Here is a 22,344-nt window from a genome sequence, read left to right as displayed (position 1 = left end):
ATTATATGGGATCCAAACAAGTAAAACATAACATCGTGTTTGGGACAAAGCTCTGTGATGCTTACCAAGCTTACTTCGGAGTACCGGTTGAAGATCAAGTGCTGCATGGGCCCCTCATGGGTCTTGTGGTAGCTGTCTGTGTACTTTAAAAAGTTGGCTTCGTGGAACAAGAAAGTGTATGCCATTTGAAATTCCCCGAATATGGAGAGAGCCTGCAAACCGTCACGATAATTGCTACTTTGTATGGTGGGCATTACACATTATAAAAGTACAAAGAACAGAAAAGATATTCCATATCCTAGCATACCATCATCCATTGCTTCAGTACCGCCATCTAAATGTGCTACTTCTATAGAGGAAGTAAAAAAATCAAGTGACGAGAGTGATTTCAGTATTAATAATGAGAGCATTTCAAAGGAACCACATTTATTCATTGAACAGGAATTGGATGGCCTTATAAGGGATTTACAACAAACCAAATCAAAGACTGAACTACTGGCATCCCGTCTTAAGGAATATAATTTGCTTGATAAATCCTGCAAAATAACAAAATACTGTGGAAGTCATAAGGATTTTACATGCTTCTATCAAATGGAAGAGAACCTTTGTTATTGTAGTGACATTAATGGTCTCTTTGAGCACATAAAGATTCCTCATGAACCAGACCAGTGGCGTCTATTTCCAGATAGCTCTGCACAATGGGAACAAGTTTCCTTCCATTCCAGTAGCTCATTCTTTTCATCTCAAAGAAACTTATGAAAATGTCCAGTTGCTCTTGGAAAAACTCAATTAGGAGTGCTACAAGTGGGACGTTTGTGCTGATTTTAAGATGTTGGGATATCTTCTGGGGCTTCAAGGTGGCTACACAAAGTATTCGTGGTTCATTTGTCTATGGGACAGCGGGACAGATGAAGAGCATTACACCAGGAAAGAATGGCCAACATGGAATGAATTGGTTCCAGGCGCACACAATGTAAGAAATGAACCCCTTGTTTCCAGAGAGAAGATTCCCGGTGGAGGCACATAGTGATTCGGATCACACTTTAAACTGTAGGACCAGTCCCGATTGGCCTTACTGTGAATAAAGTGGACTTAAAACACAAAATCAAATCAAATCAAAAATCAAACCAGAGAGAAGATTCTTTTACCCCTACTCCATATCAAACTTGGACTTGTTTAACAGTTCATCAAAGGCTTGGATAGTACATCTGAAGCTTTAAATCTCATACGTCAAATGTTTCCCAAGTTATCTGAAGCAAAAGTAAAAGGTGTAATTTTTACCGGGCCTCAGATTAGAGTGATGCTACAATCTAAAGAACTTATAGATGTAATGACACTTGATGAACGTAATGCGTGGGAAGCCTTTAGAATGGTGGTGTAATAGTTTTTCGGCAACAAAGGAAGTGATAACTATATAGAACTGGTTGAGAATTTTATACGGAGTTACCATGTGCTAGGGTGTAGAATGTCAGTCAAAATGCACTATTTATTCTCTCATATTGATTTCTTCAGACAACATTTAGGAGATGTAAGCGAGGAACATGGTGAACGCTTCCATCAGGATATTCAGCTTATGGAAAGAAGGTGTCAGGGACGTTGGGATTATGCTTTGATGGGGGACTATCTATCTATGGCGTATAGTGCATGAAGAGGGGTGTGAAGCTCATAAAAGGAAAAGCAGTTCTCATGTACATTTTTGAAAAATGACATTGTTGTATTGGACATGTATGTTTGTAATTGAACATTCAATATTATTCAGTATGTTTGTAATTATTTAAACCATTAAAGAGTGTATTGTATTTTAGGTTTCTCTGTATGTCTCTAGTTGCGTTCAATTAAACACGTTATTTTGCTTATTCTTAAGATAAAATTGATAATTCATTATTACATCCAAAATATAGACATTGGAGAAAACACACTTTGTAATCATAATCAGGATCATGTAATTAAGCAATAAACACTAAAAAAAATTTTGTTACTTAGTGTAATTCTAATACCAAATTGAAGCCTTGTTCATGCATATATTTTTAAACCGGGGAATAATGATTGGATTTCATTATTGTCCACGCAGTGTTGCCAGATGTAACGCGAAGTGTAAATGGAATTTTTTACAAAGCATCAAAAATGGCACATAACACATGTACGGACATGCCATTGGTAATTTTCAGTTTCGTTATGTTTATTAGCTCGGCATCTATGACAGTGAGAAAAGAAATGTTCATTTCTACCGATAGCCAATCGGATGAGGCATCTTTAAGGGGGGACTAGGAAAATCGTTGTTTTTAGAAATTAAGACTGAGCATTGGCAACACTGTTGGTGTTTCAGTGCCACAAAAGGTGTGTTTCGAAACTGTATACATCATGCAATTACTGAAAACAATAAAAAAGAGACTTGGAAATTTTCATGAAAATAGTGTTACTTACATGCACCTGGCAACCATGCGATGCATCAGGAATGGAACACGACTGGTCTTTCCTGTTTCTTTCCAAGCGGGGGAAAATGTAATCTCATCGCATGGTTGCCAGGTGCATGTAAGTAACACTATTTTCATGAAAATTTCCAAAATTCTTTTTCATTGTTTTCAGTAATTGCATGATGTATACAGTTTCGAAACACACCTTTTGTGGCACTGAAACACCAGCAGTGTTGCCAACGCACAGTCTTAATTTCTAAAAACAACCATTTTCCTAGTTCTCCCTTAAAGACGATTGGCTATCGGTAGAATTGAACATTTCTTTTTTCACTTCCATAGATGCTGAGCTAACCCACCTAACTAAACTGAAAATTACCGACGGCATGTCCGTACATGTTACGTGTTATGTGCCATTTTTCATGCTTTGTAAAAAAATTCATTTACACTTCACGTTACATCTGGCAACACTGCGTGGACACTAATGAAATCGAATCATTGTTCCCCAGTTTAAAAATATATGCATGAACAAGGCTTCAATTTGGTATAAGGATTATATGTGTACCACTTCCGGTTCAAAAGTTGTACTATCCCCAACTCCGGGTTGCGTTGTAAATGGAACACCCTGTACTATATGCTTTCAATTCCATTTTCTTTGTGGGGTGGGCAAGGGCATAAAAAGATGCCCGGCAGGGATTAATTTTTTTCTTCTGCTATGGATAATTTTTTTTTGGAAGGGGGATATCTCGTCATACTCCCCGATAAATTGCATACTGGATGAGTGTGTATAAGTCAAGACGATACTGAAAATGAGACAGAACTCTACATACAGAAGTCGAGACGAGACGAGACCCTAGCATACCTTAAAAACTGTCTTGGTAAAACTTGAAACCACGCTCTTGCTCACGAAACTGACAAAGTGTTGTCGGCTTTCTCGGAGCTTCTGGATGTTGAAGGGCGAGCAGAAGACCCTAGCATCATTGAGTTAGAGATTTTGATGAATGGATTCTGCAATGAAAGCTGACAGGAAACGAAGCTGTGCTTTCGACGACTTTTCCCCCGGACGATGGAGAGGAAAATGACAGGAAGAGAGGGATAAATCTTCTTCTTTCCTCTCTTCCACCTTTTCCCCATCTTTCCTCGTCTTATTTAACAACATTCTCCCTTCTCAATCTGTACCTCTCTGTCTGCATGAATTCGCATCCATCCAAAGGCCGCTTTTGGAGGATTTTCCTTGAGTCTTTCAATGACACGGTGATTATACGAGGTGCGATCAGGATTTGGAGTGGACAATAGTACCATCTAGGAGCGAAATGCTGAATCATCTATCACTGAATGACACAGCTTTGGTACCCTTTCCCCATCTCAACTGTACAAGAATGGTGCGATTCTACTCTGTAATGATCACCATGTTAGCCAAATTTCACTCATATATAGGAATTTATCTTATTCGTATACTTTCAAGTCAATAACTAGCATTAAATTATGCATCCTTAATTGTTTTTCATAATTCTTGTATGTTTATCTTATATTATTCGCATATTTTTGCGACATTTAATTTAGATTTTATAGGCTAATAATTATACCAAATAGTATATGCAACGTTTTTATTATTTTTTTAAATCCAAGATGGCTAGGATTATTTCTATCTTTCACGCAAAAGTTGTTGTTTAAGCACATGTTATAGATTGTTCCTAATATCGATATTTCTTAACAATGGACAAGATTTAAGTAGTATACTCTTCGTTAAAAATCCGTAAACTAAATCTCTACTTAATCATTTTATGTGCAAGGGCAAATATTACTTATTTTATAAAATCAGTTTCGTTATTTCTACATGGTTTAATATTGTAACATTATAGCAGAGCAATTCTCCCTGGCTTTCAATAATATATCGTTTTCCTATTGGCTGTTTATTTTAGTAGTGGGAAATGATGCTACGTGTAAATGGCAACGTCAAGAGTTCCACGTTGGCATTCTTAATTGTTGCCAACCATAACCTAAGCTTACTATCGTTAATTAGCATTGTTCTGACACATAAATGATCAGTTTCTCTTGTTATTTTTATGGTATGATTTGGTAGCTTGTTAAGAAAGAACAAACTGTTATGCTGTGCCTTAAGCTAGGCGGTTGAGCTCTTGCTGTTAACGGTGAAGGCGATCACGCATATTCTGTCGTGACAAATAGGCCTAAGTTACTTATCACTGCCTTCGAGCGAGCAGGACCCAACATACAAAGTAAGTCAAATTGATATTCCCGATTTCGGTGTCTATTTATTTCATTGTAATGATACGTAAATCACTGAGATTACACACACATATAGAAAAACTCAAAAAGTTTTCCTTTGCATATTATAAATGTCCTATGTGCGATCCACGTGTTACACGGCACACATCTAGTCTATAATCAAGTTCCTGCCCCACTCTTCCCAGCATGTAAGGGTCCATAAACCTTCCTGTTCGAAATGGCACAAAATACATTCAATTTTGGAGAATAACGTTCATATTGCAAAACAACATGTGGCTTTTCTGTCTGCACTGTTGTAACTTTTCACAGAAAGACGCCCTCAATCCCAAGTCTTTCGTTTCAGAGCTTGCACCACCTGTAGACGATACGGCTTCATGAGAAGACGCTTCCGCAAGACTTGCCAGACAGTTTTCTGTTGAATACCGAGTTCTAGACTTGCCAGAAGGTGGTTCAATCCCAAATCTTGTTCGGAAATGCCGCGGAACAAGCACGACAGACTTATTGGTATGAAAATCGAGAATACAGAACGCTTTCTGCTGTCCTCACTATGACTAAACTGCCTCCTGGTGGCCGATAGCGCAACTACGAATTTGCAATAGAAAGAAACAAAACTTTTTGAGATTACATTCCATAAAAAAAATTACATATGCTAGAAAGGCTCAATACTTTTCGTATAAGAAATGAACGAAATTGGGGACATCATTTTGACTTATGCTGTACTATATTTTTAATTTGTGCGAATAAGTATTTACGCGCGCGATACGTGATTAAAGTATTTAATTATAAAATATTTGAATTTTATTTGATGTGATGAGCTGCAATTCGGTGGTTGCCCTCTTGGAAGATTGGGGATCGTCTTAACGAGTTGCGATTGTGGTAGCACGTTACAACTCTTAACGGATACCGTGTTCTTCTTCTCTCTATATCCTTGCCTCTTTTTCGTTTCATAAGTTATCCGCATGTCTTCTCCTTCAAAGGAAATCCCAGGTAAATTAAGGATTATCCCTGTTGACGCCAGTAGAATTTCAGGATGGGGCAAAAGGTAGGGACAGAATGACAGATGGAGCTATATAAAATTTCTCAGATATTCTTAAGTTAGTGCATAATGTTTAATGTATATGATCATAATGATTCCATTATACAAGGTGGTCCATTTAGGTCAGGGAATAAAATTGTATAGAAAACACGAATCAAAAAGCCCTATACATGATACAGGAAAGAGGGAAAGATTATTATATTACCAATATGGACGACTTTTAAAGTCAACTTCATATTTTAAATGTAAAGCGTTGCCACTGGATCATTCTTTTACGAGAAGTCTAAATTTATCATGACAACAAACCTTCAATGAAACAAGAGGATAACAGCTGAAGACTGGCCATAAACCCACCAGTGAAACTGATTCCTTTACGACAGCTGAAAAATGCCGTTAATCCACCTGTGATAGCAGCGATTGACCCATCGTACAATTTTTCCCTTTACTACAGCTACAGCTGATAAACCAACCAGTACAATTGATTTCTTTACAAGAATTTACAATTTTACTTGGTTGCTTTACTTTTAGTAAATTTTGCACCGAATTTCTCTACTTTTCATATATTGCATTAGAATTGCGCTATATGCTATCCTATATGAGCATCACCTTTATCAAATTTGAGAGGCAATTGTTCTAATTTCACGAACTTCTGCTCTTAGCATATTACTACGTTGCTGAAGCTCTCTAGCTGCTCGTCTTTTCTATTACTGTTATTTTCCAACAAGTCCACAGATGGCACAAGCTGATCATTAATGCATTTTACGTCATCATAATGGATTTCTGAACATAGTTTATTCTCAGTTATAATTCATTTTTAACTCTTTAATATTTTACAGCACAAAGATTGCTGTGTTTGCCTCTTTCTTAAACATTTTGTGTTCATGAGTTAATATGATTTCGAACTTGGATTGTATTTTTTCACATATTTTAATTAAATTTATTTGTTTAGTTTTTACCAACTACAAGCTTTCTGATTTCGTTTGGACAATCATAGTCAGCTATATAAATTATTATTTTTTTCGTTTTTGCTAAAAATAGAGATTTTATATGAACATACGTATCGAACTCGATAGGTACAGAACAAGAGATACATTCCCACGGAAGCCCCTGCTATGATGCCCTCTTGTTTTTGCTCAAATATCTCCGAGATGGCGTAACGTAGAACCTTGAATTTTTTTAAATCGAATATTAACACTTAGATATTTTTCCACATGTCGAACATTTTGTTTGGTAAATTCATGAACAATATGAAAAAAATATGTAGACTTTACTCCATATCTCGTACATATTTCGTAAATTCACGAATAAGATGAAAAAATATGTATACCTTATTCCATATTTCGTACATTTTTGTGAATTCATGAATAAATTAGAAAATATAGAATTTCAACCCAATTTTTGAAAACATTTGCTAAATATTTTGGAATTGAGGGACATATTGAAAATTGTTTTGAACGGACGTTACAGTAACATTCATCAGCTTTCCAGAAGTGTGTAATTTAAATACAGTATCTTGTAAGATGAAATATTAAGTGCATGTTATTCGTTCGTCTGTCGAAGAGCAGGAAGCTTATAATCCATTTTTGCGTACTTCCAATAGCCCAATTAATAAATGATTAATGGCGGAAAAATTAAGGGAAAGCTTGATTTTGTTTGTTCGAGTTTTGTTTTGAGTCCACTTTATGCACAGATAGGCTAATCGGGCCTAAACCTACAGTTTAAAGTGGGATCCGAACCACTATGTGTCTCCTCCGGGTATCGAACCCGGTACCCCTTGATTAGAAGGCGACGACGTTACCAGAAAGCTTGATTTGGGTAGGATAATGAATCACCGTACGTCATAACATCTCATCAAAAGTCACAGCCTCTCTCTCCTACTTGCTACATTGTGAAGGCACAATGGCAAAATTACATTTATTGATCGATTGGATTTAGTTAATTTTCGTCGATTTTCTTCCACGTTTGGCTAATTGCTACAACGAGGATGAGTGAGTGATGGTGAAATTGATGAAAGGACACTCACAAAATACACCAATGCCCGGGCAGGAATTTGAATCCAGGACGCCTGGCGACGCAGCATACTGTGCTAACCACCTCCTTACTCGATTTCTCATGTTATCAGCTTAAAAGTTTCTGCGTGATCATGACGGTCGATATTTTGAACAGTTGCTTTAAGGAAATAGTACATATTGAAGAGTACACAGTGTACTGCACTGTACGTACAGTACAGTAACTTAACAAAAAGTACCGGTTTTGTCCTAGGTTGGTTCGTTTACTTACGTAACTTTTTGTATTGTGTGTATTGCTATTCGTGATATTGCAGCATATGAGTAGTTGATTAATTTTTCTTTGCAACCTATCAGAACTCAACCCATGCATCACTGTCCAAAGGACATAGAACAAATATAACACATCAACATCTCATTACTAAGTAAGGTACCGGGGACCATGGGTTGAGCCCACTCAGCCAACATCCCTGAACAACCTGTGAAAGTTTGTCGGTAGAGTTTGGTTCGACCCTGTACAAGGACAGCAAAGAGACTGTCTGTTTACTACCAACGTCATTAGTGGTAGGCCCCGCACTACAGCTCTATATGATTCACAGTTTCAACAATAGGCGGAAAATTAACTTACTTAGTATTTCTAGTATGTGTGTGTGTGTGTGGGTGTGTGTGTGTGTGGGTGAAGAAGGTGGCGTAGAGAAAGTTAAATTGAAATGGTTATGTCGTGCCCCACCACTGATGACTTTGCATGCAAAAACAAAGTATCTCCGCACGCTTTGTATATAACAGGTTTTGCCTTCAGTTAGAAGAACAGAAAAATATCGTTTTCTGTCATATTTTACATTGTCTATTTTGGAGTCTTCCTTCAGTTCCAGTCGTCGTCTGGCCCTTGTTGATGACTAAGCCAACGCCTTCTGATAAATACAGAGCCTGCACACAGAGCAGTTTTAGGTTATTGATACCAACACGGTATCAGCTTTGCAGACGTAAATGTTTGTTAAAGATTAAGTAAATTACCTTACTTTGAAAGTAATATATACAGGGTGTTTCCGTGACCTTGTTCCAAACTTTCAGGGTGGATGGAGACTGACCCAAGTACCAATATGAGATAAGAAACCTCGGAAATGCACCATTAAAAACTTATGAGCCAATACCATTTGGGACTTTATATGACAGTAAAATAAGACAAGTGAAAGATGCGGCTTGTAGACTTAATACGGACGTTACTACAGTGTATCGATGCACCCTATGACGAAAACGTTACAGTAGGTGTTCAAAATGGCGGCCCCCATCACCGAAAGAATCTCCGTCGTATCCGCTCTGGAGTCGTTCTGACGATATAGCAAGGATTCTTGCCAACAGGTCCTCCTGACGATTGGGTGCTGAGCCGAGGGACACGCTTTGCATCACCTCCTGGCAACTATCCTTGCTGCCTGTAATATCGTCAGAATGACTCCTAGGATGTTACAGCAGATGCGACAGAGCTTCTTGCGATGCTATCGTGCCTGCATCGACGCTAGGAGCCGCCATTTTGAACACCTACTGTAACGTTTTCGTCGTAGAGTGCTACGGTTCACTGTAGTAACGTCCGTATTAAATTTACAAGCCGCATCTTTCACTTGTCTTGTTTAATTGACATAGGAAGCCCCAAATAGCCTTATCTCATAACTTTTTAATGGTGCATTTCCGAACCGAAGTTCCCTATCTCATATTGGTACTTGGGTCAGTCTCCATCCACCCTGCAAGTTTGGAACAAGGTCACGGAAACACCCTGTATATATGTACTTAGTGTGCTTGGTGAAAGCATAGAAATACACATTTGACTTTGATTGCTTAGGTGTACCATGTTGTAATTCATGACCTACCACTGATGACGTTACATGAAAAACAGGAGAGAGTGCGCAAGCTTATGCTAAGTTATTGAATATGCCCCTTAAACTTGCTATATCCTGAGTGTTATGTTTCCCGCTGTACACTAGCGCTATGAGTACATTCAAGGATCGTTTCATCTGCTGTTTGTTTTGGAACACTTCTTCGACTTGTTTCAAGCCTCTGGAGAAGGAAGGGTATGTGACGAGGCCGAGACCACCATCACCAATCCGAGACGAGAACGAGACTTATCCATCCATTCATTGTTTTCTGTCCAATTTGTAGTTTCTTTACTGCAACCTTCAGATTTTTAGATTTTGCATCTTACTTTCCATATCTATAAGCTGATGTCTTCTTCCCTGTATTATTTCCACGTTAATAATTTCTTCCGGTGCTTCTTTTAGCAGGGGCTTTCTTCTTACGCATTGTCCCAGTGTTTTACACGATCCGTTAATCGCCATAGCCAGGTCCCCCTCACCAACCGCTTTTCCTGAGTTCTTCGTAGCGTGCAAGTTTCTGTGCTATTCAATGCTACACTCCACTCAGAACACTTAATTAGTATATTTTGTAGTTGTTTGTCCAAACATACACAAAATTAAACAGTTATTCCATTAAATGCTGGCGATATCATTAAAATCTTGACTAGGAGACAGATTCCCTTATCAGTCGAGACTGTGTTAAATTAGCATGTAGATATATGAAAATGTCGCCGGAATAAAAATTATTTTGCTATTTGCCATGAGCAATACCTTTTACTTCGTTTCAATGAGTAAGTAACCTTTGCATTTTTTTTCATGTACTTTGAGACTAGAGAAGAGATACTTATCCTTCAAGATCAGGATTAGAACGAGACATGATTCTCCTTCCCGATACTAGATTGTGCCATGCCCCCAACCTCTTCGGTACCATCTCTGATCGGATCGGAGCGGACGTCCAATAGGGTTATGGCTAACGCTGTAGCCATGTCTAATAGACAGATTTCTAGTTCTATCTCCGGCGAAAATACATTACGTAGTAGTTCGGATTGCACTCTCAATTTTAGTTCCAGTTCCGATTAGAATATCTGAGCATAAAGGTAACTAATAACAAACCAACTTTGTCAGGAATTCTTTTCTTTTTCTCCTAAGAAACTATTTTACTTCTACATGTACGTACCATATCAAGCAATTTGAATAATCTAGACTATGGTTTCATGCAGGCTTTAGTAACACCTCATATACAAGGCCTGCACAGACTCTGTTTACGAGCAACGTCATCAGTGGTAGGCCATACATCACAACAAAATATCAGCATTCCAGTCGGAAATGCGTGTTAAATGGGTGGGAAAGTGGCTTATTTGGAACGTAATATTTCTAATGTGCATGTAGAAAGTCACACATTTGTAACTGGAGTGTTGATTTCCTGTTGTGATCCAAGACCTACCACTGGTGACGCTGCATGCAAACAAAGATACTTTACGCAGGCCTTGTATATAAGAAGGCGATGGCCTGAAATGTAAAGATGCGTTAGGAAAATCGGCTGTTTGAAAAATGTGTTTTTCAAAGTAATGTTATAATGCTTCAATAATATGTAACAGAGGCAAATTTATAAATCTTTGAGAGAAAATAACAGACTTTTGAGCATTGCTGATGATTTTCTTTTCGTGAATTACTGGCGATATCTGCTTAGTTTGCTTGTCTCTTTATTTCTGCACTACAGTACGATAAGTCTGGAATGCTGCTTTCGTATTTCTCTCATGTAGAATCGAACCAGGCAATATTGGCAATCAAAATACCGCTCCACGGTTCTGCAAGGGAGCATTCATTTTTCCCCCGTCTGTTCTCTAGTTTCGAGTTTTTTTCCCCTCCACCTCACCGTGTCAGGCGGGCGGTGGGTGTACCAGGGGCAGAACCTGGACGGGGGATATGGAAGTGGAGCGGAAATGGGCGGGGCCTAATGAAGTGATCGACCTGTCGGCCAAACTAGCCACTCCCACGCGCGTCATCACGGTGGCGCCAACCTGGCTGCAACGGCGGGACGGAGAAGCCCTTTCAAGGTCGGATGGAGATTGGAGGAATCCCGGGGACTCGCCTTTTGTAACTTAAATTCATTTCCTGCTCACCCTACCCCCCCCTTCGATCCGGACTGCGTATTAAACTGGTCCGTGTTCGAAATCAATAACGGTAAATGTGCTGACGTGGTCGGGTTGCGTCGACTCTATTTTCGGACCATCTGTGTTCTTGAATTTAGAACTTGCGTTCGAACAAATATTCGTATTTGTAATTTTGCTTATTTGTACGTGACCTTTTTTTACTACATTTTTAATTTGGGGAAACTGGGCCTGGAGCCCACTGCCGTACGCATGATTTATTTTTCCCAGGGGGGTAGGGTGATATAAACTTTTTTATTATTATTATTATTATTAGTAGTAGTAGTAGTAGTAGTAGTATTTTGCTATTATTACTGCTTTTATTGTTGCTATTATTTTTTTATTATTATTATTATTGCTACTACTTATGTTTTTTTTTAAAAAAAATACATACATATGTAATTTCCATATGTTGTATATCTACGTATATACAATTTTCATAACTGTATACTGACAAAAAGCAGTTTTTTTTATATTTAGATAATCAGTGTAAAATAGACTGTAAGCTTAAATGTAACCCTACTTAAAACAATAATAATAATAATAATTGTTGCTGTAACTTACGGCCTGTAAGTCACAGAAAACAACATTTGTTGTTACAAAATATCTCTACAATTTCACCACTCTAATCACATGAACTCTTTCCAGAAATCTGAGGGGGAGCAAGTGGCCCCCTGGCCCCCTTCCTATGGGCGCCCTTGGTGGATAATACATAGCTGCGTTCTGCTGTAGGGGGCTACACTATACGTAGTATTGAATTTGTTTGTTTCAATGGCTGATTTTAGCCCACTTAATACACAAATAGGATAATCGGGAGTGAACCTACAGTTTAAAATGGGATCCAAACCACTGTGACATAAAGTCAAAAGTGTGAGGTGGGTCATTTTTTTGCACGAAAGTGTAAAAATCAGTGTCATTATGACGGGAGTTTGCACTTATCGCTCTGGTTTTTCCCGAGCTCTTTACCACTTTCATTTAATTTTTTCTCTACATTTCCGGAGAGGCTGTAGCCCCCATCAGCAGCCCTCTTCGCGTACGCCAGTGCTGGAGTCCGGTATGTTCTCTAGGAGATGTTGATACCTTTGATATTCCATGTGCTATAGAGTTGAACATTTTGATGACCCAGTTACTGTAGGATAGATTTTTTAGATGAAACTTACATGTTTTGTGCAATGTTTCGTCTAGTACAAGCAGGGTGATTTGTGATGTCATCAGAGGGAGACTGAGTGCGTTTACTATAATGTCATAGAAATTTTACAGTAGCTCCATAGAAAACTGTTTAGTAATGGGTTTCCATTCATTTAAACTTCACATTCAAAAACCTTTTGATTTATTGATTGATTTGCTTTATTTTACGTCGCCTTTTGTGCCACGTTTAGCTAATTTGCGAAGATGGGGATGAGTGACGATATCATGAAATTGATGAACGGACACACACAAACATCCATGCCCAGGCCAGGATTCGAACCCAGGACCCCTGGCGTCGTAGCGCGATGTACTAACCACTCTCCCACGGGGGCCCAAAAACCTTTTGCCTATACATTCTGCACAAATTGCTTAAAATTTAATTTTGATTCTAACTTAAATTCAAAAATCAAGCCATACCAAGACAATTAAGATTTTAACTAACATAAAGATTTGATTTATCTTATTTAGCGTCGCTCTTCTGTCACTTGTGGCTAATCGCGACGATGAGGATGAGTGATGATACGATGAAATTGATGAAAGGACACTCACAAAGATCACCCAAGACCAGGCTGGAATTGGAACCTGGGTCCTCTGACGCCAAAGCGCTCTGTGCTAACCACTCCACCAGGGAGTGGTTAGCACCAAACTTAACGTAACTAACCTATTCACATGTTTATTCCTGCTGCTATATGGTTATGTGATTAGGTTAGGCAAATCAAACCCTGCAATACTAATAACAACTGGTTTTAGTGTAGAATTTGTACATGTGCATTCACATTTTGAATCATCAGGCCCTCGCGTTTTCTAACGACAGCCATGTGGTTCATTTTTATATAGTGAACCCAAACGATTAGAATCAACATTTTGTTGCGTCATCATGGGGGCAGTGGGGTGTTGCTAATCACGTGTTTGATGCTACGCACCCCGAGAGTTCATATTGTTAGAAAAAAAATGAAGGTGGCAGGACTATTCTCTGTGGAGGCTATTACATTGAATACACAAATAGAGACCATACAAAAATGCATGTTTGAGCTAAAAGAGCATTTATTTACCATTAGGTGACATGGGGCTGCATCCGCCCATTGCATCTCCCGTGGCGCCGTCACTGTAGTAATAATAGGAAGCCTAGGAAGAAAGTTTCCCTATTAACCTCCGTGTAATAGACACGGTTAACTAAAAAACAATCAAAAGACAATTTCTTTTAAATCATTCACAAGCCATTTCTTGCCGGCTAGGTGTCCTGGTCAACATTCTTGGCGGAGTAAGCTCAGTACGCTCCGTCGCTACCAGTCCCGGGTTCGAATCCTGGGTAAGAAATGGATGTTTGTGTTTAACTGTCCTGAATGAAAAAGTAGAGAATTAAGTCAAATTGATTTGGGAGAGTCTCAGGACAAACTGTTGCTTATCGATTCTCCTTTACCTTATACTAAATAAACAAAGCGATTCTACTGGTCGACTTTCTGTCCCGGCACCGAAGTGTCCAGCTTCGAGTCCCGGCCAGAACATGGTTATTCTTTGCGAGTGTCCACCATTTTCATCTAATCAGCACTCATCCTGATTGGCAATTATTCAGAAGTGACCGAAAATCGATGCTAAATGATAAAAATATAAATACAATTTCTTTCTGTTTTTTGTTTTTTTAGTAACCGCTATCCTGTCATATGAAAGCTGCGAGCTATCGTAAATTATTTGAATTCATTTAATGATAAATTTACAGTGCCAAAACAGTGCTAAACAATGCTAAAGGTAACAATAGTTAGGCTGTGAACCTTTTTGCATGAAATTATGTAAAACTATAAATGGATGCGCTTCCTCTACATAACACACATTGCATTCCACTGGGTAAGCTACACACTGTTCCGCAATACTATAATTTAGATAGTGGCTTCACCTATGAGCAACATATACATAGATTTTGAACAGTTTGGACAGTTTGATCTCAAAACACCAAAAAATTACTTGTCCATAGGGTGACAAAACAATAGCTTCTTTTTTAAGTTTTCAAAGACTTTCTTGTTTTTCCCAAGATCTTCACCTTTTTCATTTGAAAACTTTGATTTTCTCAAAATCATCAGCCCCCTTCACAACGACTATTACTTTTGTACTTTTGTATTCTTATTAGGGCGACGGATACCTTGAATTACGTACTTTTTACCTAGTAAATGTCTGTCGTTGTAATTATATAAGACGTCATTTGAACTGGCTCCTGGAAAGCATTGAATCAGTTATGATGTACCTCGTATCGGTTGCTGCGGAAGAAGTAGTGAAGACAAAGAACTTTTATTGAAGAGGGTGTATTGTTTGACGCCCCGTTTTGATTCTACGAGCCTTTTGTAAACGGAGTTTTATCCTGATGGTATGCAACTACACAGTCCCGAAGGTATGCAACTGCACAGTCCCAAAGGTATGCAACTGCGAAGCACAATTTTACAAGTGCTACTAATCGATTCACTCTGCAATTGGTATGAGCAAAATATGTTCATCATGAGGCTGCTTGGTATGTCCAAGCAAGTCGGAAATTAAAGTAATTTCCATCAGATAAATTCTTCAATATCATACCAAAGTCGCGTTCTCGATATCGTGGCGACAAGTCTTGATTATGTGCAACCCTGTCTGTGTCGAATTTCGAGACTTGTCTGTACCATACTCACTTTCCTTACCGACACCACTCTCCGCGAACTCTGAGACCAAATGCATCTTCGTGGTGCATCATGATTTTTATTTATTTATTTATTTGATTTAGTTTATTTTACTTCGCGTTTTGTGCCTCTTGGCTAATTTGCGAAGATGGGGGATGAAATTGATGAATGGACATTCACAAACAACCAAGCCCGACCGGGATTCGAACCCGGGACCCTTGGCGTCGCAGCGAGATGTGCTAACCACTCGGCCACAGGGTCGGGCATGGTGCATCATGATTCAGAGATTTGTTGGAGGGGATGATCGTTTATACCCTCCCAATGCACAGACGAAACCAATTGAGTGCTCACTAAGAAACCCAATAATGAACGCACAAGAGGGTGAGGGGGGTTGGTAACTTTCATTAAGTTGACTTACCAGCTACAGCGGAAGGGGAGAAAAAGATATTGCAATATTTTCCACCACGGAACCTCAGGAAAAAAAATGCAAGTACCAGCAAGAAGGGGTATGACTGTCGCGAAATTAAATCCCGAATTTCTCCCCCTTCTGCGAGGGTCTCCTCCCCCTTCTGGTAACCACTGGGGATCAAATCAAATAGGAGGTTCAATGAAGAGACTGATGGACTGGCAATGAATATTGACCTCCGTGTCAGCCAGTGTTGCTTCAATTAGCGGTCTTCCCTCCCTTCACCCCCTTTGGTTATAATTATGATCTCTATGAAAGATCGTTGATGTAGGGTTTCAATGGGACTGTCCTGTTTCTTGTACCCGGTCGATGTTGTAGCCACAGTTAGCATGGTCCTGAAGAGCTTTGAAAAAAGTTTTCAGACTTGGCAACACTGCATGGCTCAATAACTTGTAGGAACCCTGTTTCTTCGCTGCAAGCTAATAGAAGAACAGCAGTGTTTGGAAGTAACTAGTTACAAGTAACTAAGTTACAAGTAACAGTTACTTTTTTGAGAAAATTTAACTGTAACTAGTTACTTTTAAAATTGAGTAACTGTAACTGAGTTACTTTTTTACGATAGAAGTAACGTTTGCGACACTTAAAATGCTATGTAAGTGTCATAAATTATTGGCGATTTAGGACTCAAAGTGAGCCGGAAGTTAGTTTCTGATGTGATATAAAAGCCCATCCTTTGATACATTAATTCTTGCAAACAATAGATGAAGAGGAAAAGAGAAAGTAGTTATAGTAAATTTGTCTCCTGGCGGTGGTCAATCGGTAGACTCCAGCCAGGTGCCAGGAATTTCAAGGTTTATCGTATGTTCTATCTTTCGTTTGGTAGATCTGAATTCCAAAGCGATATACACACCTCGGAAGAGGAATGGATTTCCCAAAAGCGGGAAGATAAGCTTCTAGGAGGAGAATTCCTTCCTATTGCTGACAGTTTTCCATTGTCAGGTGTGTGCTGTGAAGTGTCTCTTGTTTCTGTAGTTTGTTTCCCAGTGACCTTATAACTTCCCCCTTCTGTAAGCAGCATCCGATAGCTTCTTCCTTTGCTATAACATCGGATTAACCTGAAAAACGTACTGCAATATTTGAGTGTTTTTATGAAAGAATTCAACAATACTGGTAGTATGAACGAAACTGAAGAAGACGGGAGCTAGCAATAGCGCATCTGAATGGAAAACAATCCAATTTTTTCCACGTGATTTCATTCAACTCAGTTTCTGATAATTTATAAATGAAAGTGAAAATATTTCCAATTAGAATTCACTTATTTACGATTATTCTGGACATTTTGAAAAAGTAATATATTTTGGTATAGTTGACGCGCTAGCTACGTTAACGACCGGCTTGCTTTGAAGTCCACAGAGCGCGTCCACAGAGCGCGTCCAATAGCTGTAACAATCACATTCAACGCACAGTGTTGCCACACATCTACTATACGCCACCTTGTCCTTCCGGGCACAAGCACCTTCCCACGGTCTCCACATTGAAGTTGCAAAGTACGGCAACAGCGTATCCGCAGTCATGTGACTGAGACTCCACGTGGAGTAGACGAGCAGAGTGACAGCTGCGCCCATTGGCTCAAGGACTCCACGTGGAGTAGACGAGCAGAATGACAGCTGCGGCCATTGGCTGAAGGTTGAGTGTGATTGGACGAAAACAACTCGCCCGCTATTTATCCCCACCCACGTTTGTGGCGGCGGGTTTCTTTAGTCTTCGACGTTAACGTAGTAAACCCGTGGACTATAAGTGCTATTCGTTTAAGATTTAAATGAGAACCCATTTTCTTGAAATAAGAGATACGACAGATCTCACCATTATTATTGATACAACAGTGAATTACAATTCTCAAGTGGTAAACTAACGAATCAGGAAGACCCTAGCCATCATTCTTGCTTGTTTATGTAATCCTCTCAGAGAGAACTGAAGGGGTAAGTTTAAAATGCCCTTTTCACCTTCATTGATAACGTACAATTATAGGCTACTTCAGTGGCGGCGATTAGGTGGGCGAAGGGGGGGCAGTTGCCCCCCACTTTTCGCCACTTTTGCCTCCGCACTATCCTAAACCTTATCTACAATGGGGAAATATACTGTCTTTGCCCACCCAGTTTTGGCACCTTGTCCCCCGGTTTTGGGAACCAATCGCCGCCACTGGCTACTAATTTTTATCATTTTCTGGTTCATAAACACTTGACATTATACAACAAATTTATTTCTCTCTGACACGCCCTTTATGCGAAACAGACCTCCCATTCTACGTGAGTGATATCTCTCTCTCTCTCTCTCTCTCTCTCTCTCTCTCTATATATATATATATATATATATATATATATATATATATATAGTTTGTAGAATTCTCCTCCCCCACTCCAATGGACATTCCTTAAGAACAACAATGATAATAAATACAGATGTTTAAGTTGCAGTAGCTCAGGTCAACCTCCGTGGCGGAGTGGTTAGCACAACGCACTATATGTCAGGAGTCCCGGATTCTAATTCGTTTCGGACATGGATGTTTGTGTTTGTTCCAATGAGAATAGAGAAAACAGAAAATTGACATACGTAAAAATTGAGAAGATGTGAATAACGGGGGATACTACGGCATAGGGTATTCCTTAATAAAAAAAAGTCGTTTGGGTGCCTGACTACCATGCGAGAGACCCCGGGTTCGATCCTTGGTGGGATCCACCTGTTGAAGCGGCTCCAGCGCCCACCCAGCGTCGAATAAAGTGGGTATCTGGAGGGGGGGTAAATGATGCCATCGACGTGGTGCTGATCAGATCATTGATTGATTTGGAGTTTTAAGTCCACTTTATGCACAGTAAGGCTAATAGGGACTAGACCTACAATTTAAAGTGGGATCCGAACCACTATGTGCCTCCACCGGAAATCAAACCCGGGACCCCTCGATTACAAGGCGACGACGCAACCACTGCGCCATCGGGGAGGCCTGCTGATCACATCAGCCCCACCTTCGACCATGATCAAAAAAGTGTGGGGCTCTAACTCCGCACCCCCTATACGCCATCATGGCGTCGCGCAAAGCACAAGAGAGCACTTTATTTTGTAATGAATATAAATATACGAAGACTTATATTATGTACTAGTAACATAAGTAAGAGACATGTTAGTCTTCACAAAATATGTTATTACAATTAATGATCGGTTTGTGTAATTTGGTTGCAAGAAAATTTACAGCAGAAAGTAACTGTTCAAGTAACTTACAGTTACTTTTGAAGTACAGGTAACTGTAACTGAGTTACTTTTTAAAACGAGTAATTGTAACTGTTACTTTTTTAAGCAAGTAACTAACTGTAACTAGTTACGATTTTAAATGTAACTTTCCGAACACTGAAGAACAGTGTGTTTAGCCATAAAGTTTGACCGTGGATATTAATACTGAGAGTTTTGATTCGGTATGCCTTGTAAGTTTCTGCATGTGCTAAAAGTTACCTCCATTCTGCTCGACATATTTTTTTTAAAATGTCTCGTTACATTTCTGGATGCGTTTTCAAGCATTCTCTTAAGTTTGACTTGCAATGGCGATGCTTCGATAAAAGCATGCAATAATCTGTGGTCGGTTACGACCCAGAAATCTCCAGAACTCTGCGTTTTTTTTTTTTTTTTTTTTTTTGTTATTTCATATAAGGAATATCCCCAGAATTCTGTTCCACAAAATACAGGTGTTCCCTAAACACTTATACCCATCCTAAACATTCTGTCAAGGATGTTAACGCAAAGCACAAGCAAACGTTTGTTTTTGCCAAGCACTCACATTTACCTACACTACGTCCCAGAAGTCTATGGAGCTACGCCGCGCGGAACCGCACAGAAGGGGAGAAAGCGAGTGGGCGGCAAACGGCTGGTAGCTGGAGCTTCGTTGCACTCTCCATACAAACCCTTTTCCTCTCATGCGTTCACTGCTCGAGCCCTTACGAGTCATTACCTGCGCAGAGGATTTCTTTTCGTTCGCTTGCTCCAGAGATTTCTGGGACGCGTTGTACTGTAGCAACGTTAATCTGTTGAAACGTTTTCATAGTGTGATAAGAACAATTCCTGCCACCTTGTTTCATTATCCCTAAGCAATGCAGCAATATTACCGGCACAGGGAAATAATAATTACAATATATTTAAATGTTAGTTGATGGAATACCTTCAGGCTGAACACACTGTATCATGAATGTAGGATTAAAATACCTAATAAACACAACGTATTTTCGAACTGCTAAGAAGAACATATATATTGGTTATGAATTACAAATTATGAAGCGGCCCCGGCGCCCACCCAGCGTCGAATAACATGGGTACCTGGGGGAAACCCTGGGGGGTAAAGGCGGTCAGGGGCGTGATGCTGATCACATCACCCCCACTCACGACCGGATCAAGAAAGTGTGGGGCGTTACCCCCACACCCCCTATACGCCTTCATGGTGTGGTGCTATGCACAGGGGAACATTTTACCTTTACCTTTTTATTACATCTACTAATAATAATAGTACCAGCGAATAGGTATAGCCAACTGCGTATCCTTGGAACCAAGGAGTCCTGGTTCCCCCCTACGCCGTAAGAACTAAAGCTAGAGCCTTGTATTTGAAGGAGTTATGAGTTAGATTCAATTATCTTTATGAGCACGTTCCAGCTGTTCGCACGCCCTATAACAATTTCCCTAGGTTCATTTAATTTATTTTAAACATTTCCAGCCAAGCTGATTTTGATCATTAATTCGGGGACTTGCGGAGATGTTGAATGACATTTGTTTCTGCTTTTTTTAAGTGGAAAAAGAGCGGAAATCTTTTAATGTTGGCCATGGCTGGATGTTGGATATCCCGATACCAACTTGTAACGGATTTCCCATTCTGGGTGAAGCTAATAATAATAATAACAAAAACAAAGCCTTAAAATTACTCATTTACATTCATTATGTATTCAATTTGCACACATATATGCACAATAATGTACGATTGGTCTAGTATTTTGTGGTTTTGATAACTCACTTATTCGCCACCCCATTCGTGCAGCGGTAGCATCGTCGCCTTGTAATCATGGGGTACCGGGTTCGATTCCCGGTGGAGGCACATAGTGATTCGGATCCCATTATAAACTGTAGGCCCAGTCCCGATTAGCCAATTCCATTCCATAACTCACTCATTCCTTTTTATGGTCTATTTCTTTAGAATGCCAAAAAAACTGGGAAAGCACAGGCTTGCTGGTAACTCGTTGGGTGAGAATGAGAAAGGGAGATAACTTCCTGTAACTCGTTGGGTGAGAATGAGAAAGGGAGATAACTTCCTGCTCCTTCCCGCCACACCCCCCCCCCCCGCTCTTGCTAGTAACATAGATTACTGGCTGGATAGTTTCATAAACTAAGTATGATGACAGAATGCGAAGTAAATTCATGTTATGTCATGTTAGATACTTAACCGATTTTTTATCGCCTCCTTAGTTATATGTTAGTTTTATGTGACTAATGCATATTAAACCAACTCTACCGCAAGAGAATCCTCTGTAAAATTATCAATTTTTAAAGGGTGGACTTTTTTTAAAAAAAAATGCATTAGTGTACTATATATTCCGAAAATTCTATATATATTTTTATAGTAAATGGCTACTGAATACTAACAATATATCTTTAATAAACTGCTCCCATCTATCGTGTACAAGCAGAAGCTCTCATGCAAATGTGAATAGCTGTTAGAGACAGCTACAGCAATTTGGTCATACGTGTATCAAGAATAGCACCAAACCCGACCTGCCATATTCGCGTTAGAATACAATAGCAAGAATAAAATTGTGAGTTGGTGGTGCCGTTGAATATTCTGGCACAGTTTCCGTGAATAGATGGTCTGTCGTCTGCTGGAAGACCTTGGCGGCGTCACGTTAGTGCATGCCATCCACAGGTAGAAGCGCTGGAGACAGCACGTCCTTTATTCCCTGCCAATCAGAGTTCACCGTTTCCTCTGCGAGGGAGATTTGAACGTTTGGTTGCCAAAATCACAGCTTACGGAAGGGAGAAGACACCAACATGTAGGAAACAGGTATTTCACGTGACGAAATGGCCTGAAAAGTTCATTGATATTATTTGCATACCCTTTTGAAGAACACTTGCAACAGTGCCGATAAGTCTCCACGTTTGCATCAAACGTCGTTTGGCAACAACAGCTCGCAGAGTGACAGATAACTTGGTGGCAGGAACTGTACCAGAATAAATTTACTAGCCTAGACTTCGTACTCCTGGTATGGCGCGTGCGCAGCAGACAATAAGTACGTGACTTCGAACAACTGCTCCTAGCATTACCTCCAAGTTGCTAAAGCTGCCTCTAACTGCTCGTGTAAGCATGTCGTCTACAGTCACCATCGCTTGTAGACTTCG

This window comes from Lepisma saccharinum, chromosome 5 (assembly GCF_977018435.1).
Source record: "Lepisma saccharinum chromosome 5, izLepSacc3.1, whole genome shotgun sequence".
Lineage (NCBI taxonomy): Eukaryota > Metazoa > Arthropoda > Insecta > Zygentoma > Lepismatidae > Lepisma > Lepisma saccharinum.
Note: the sequence above shows the minus strand (reverse complement) of the source record.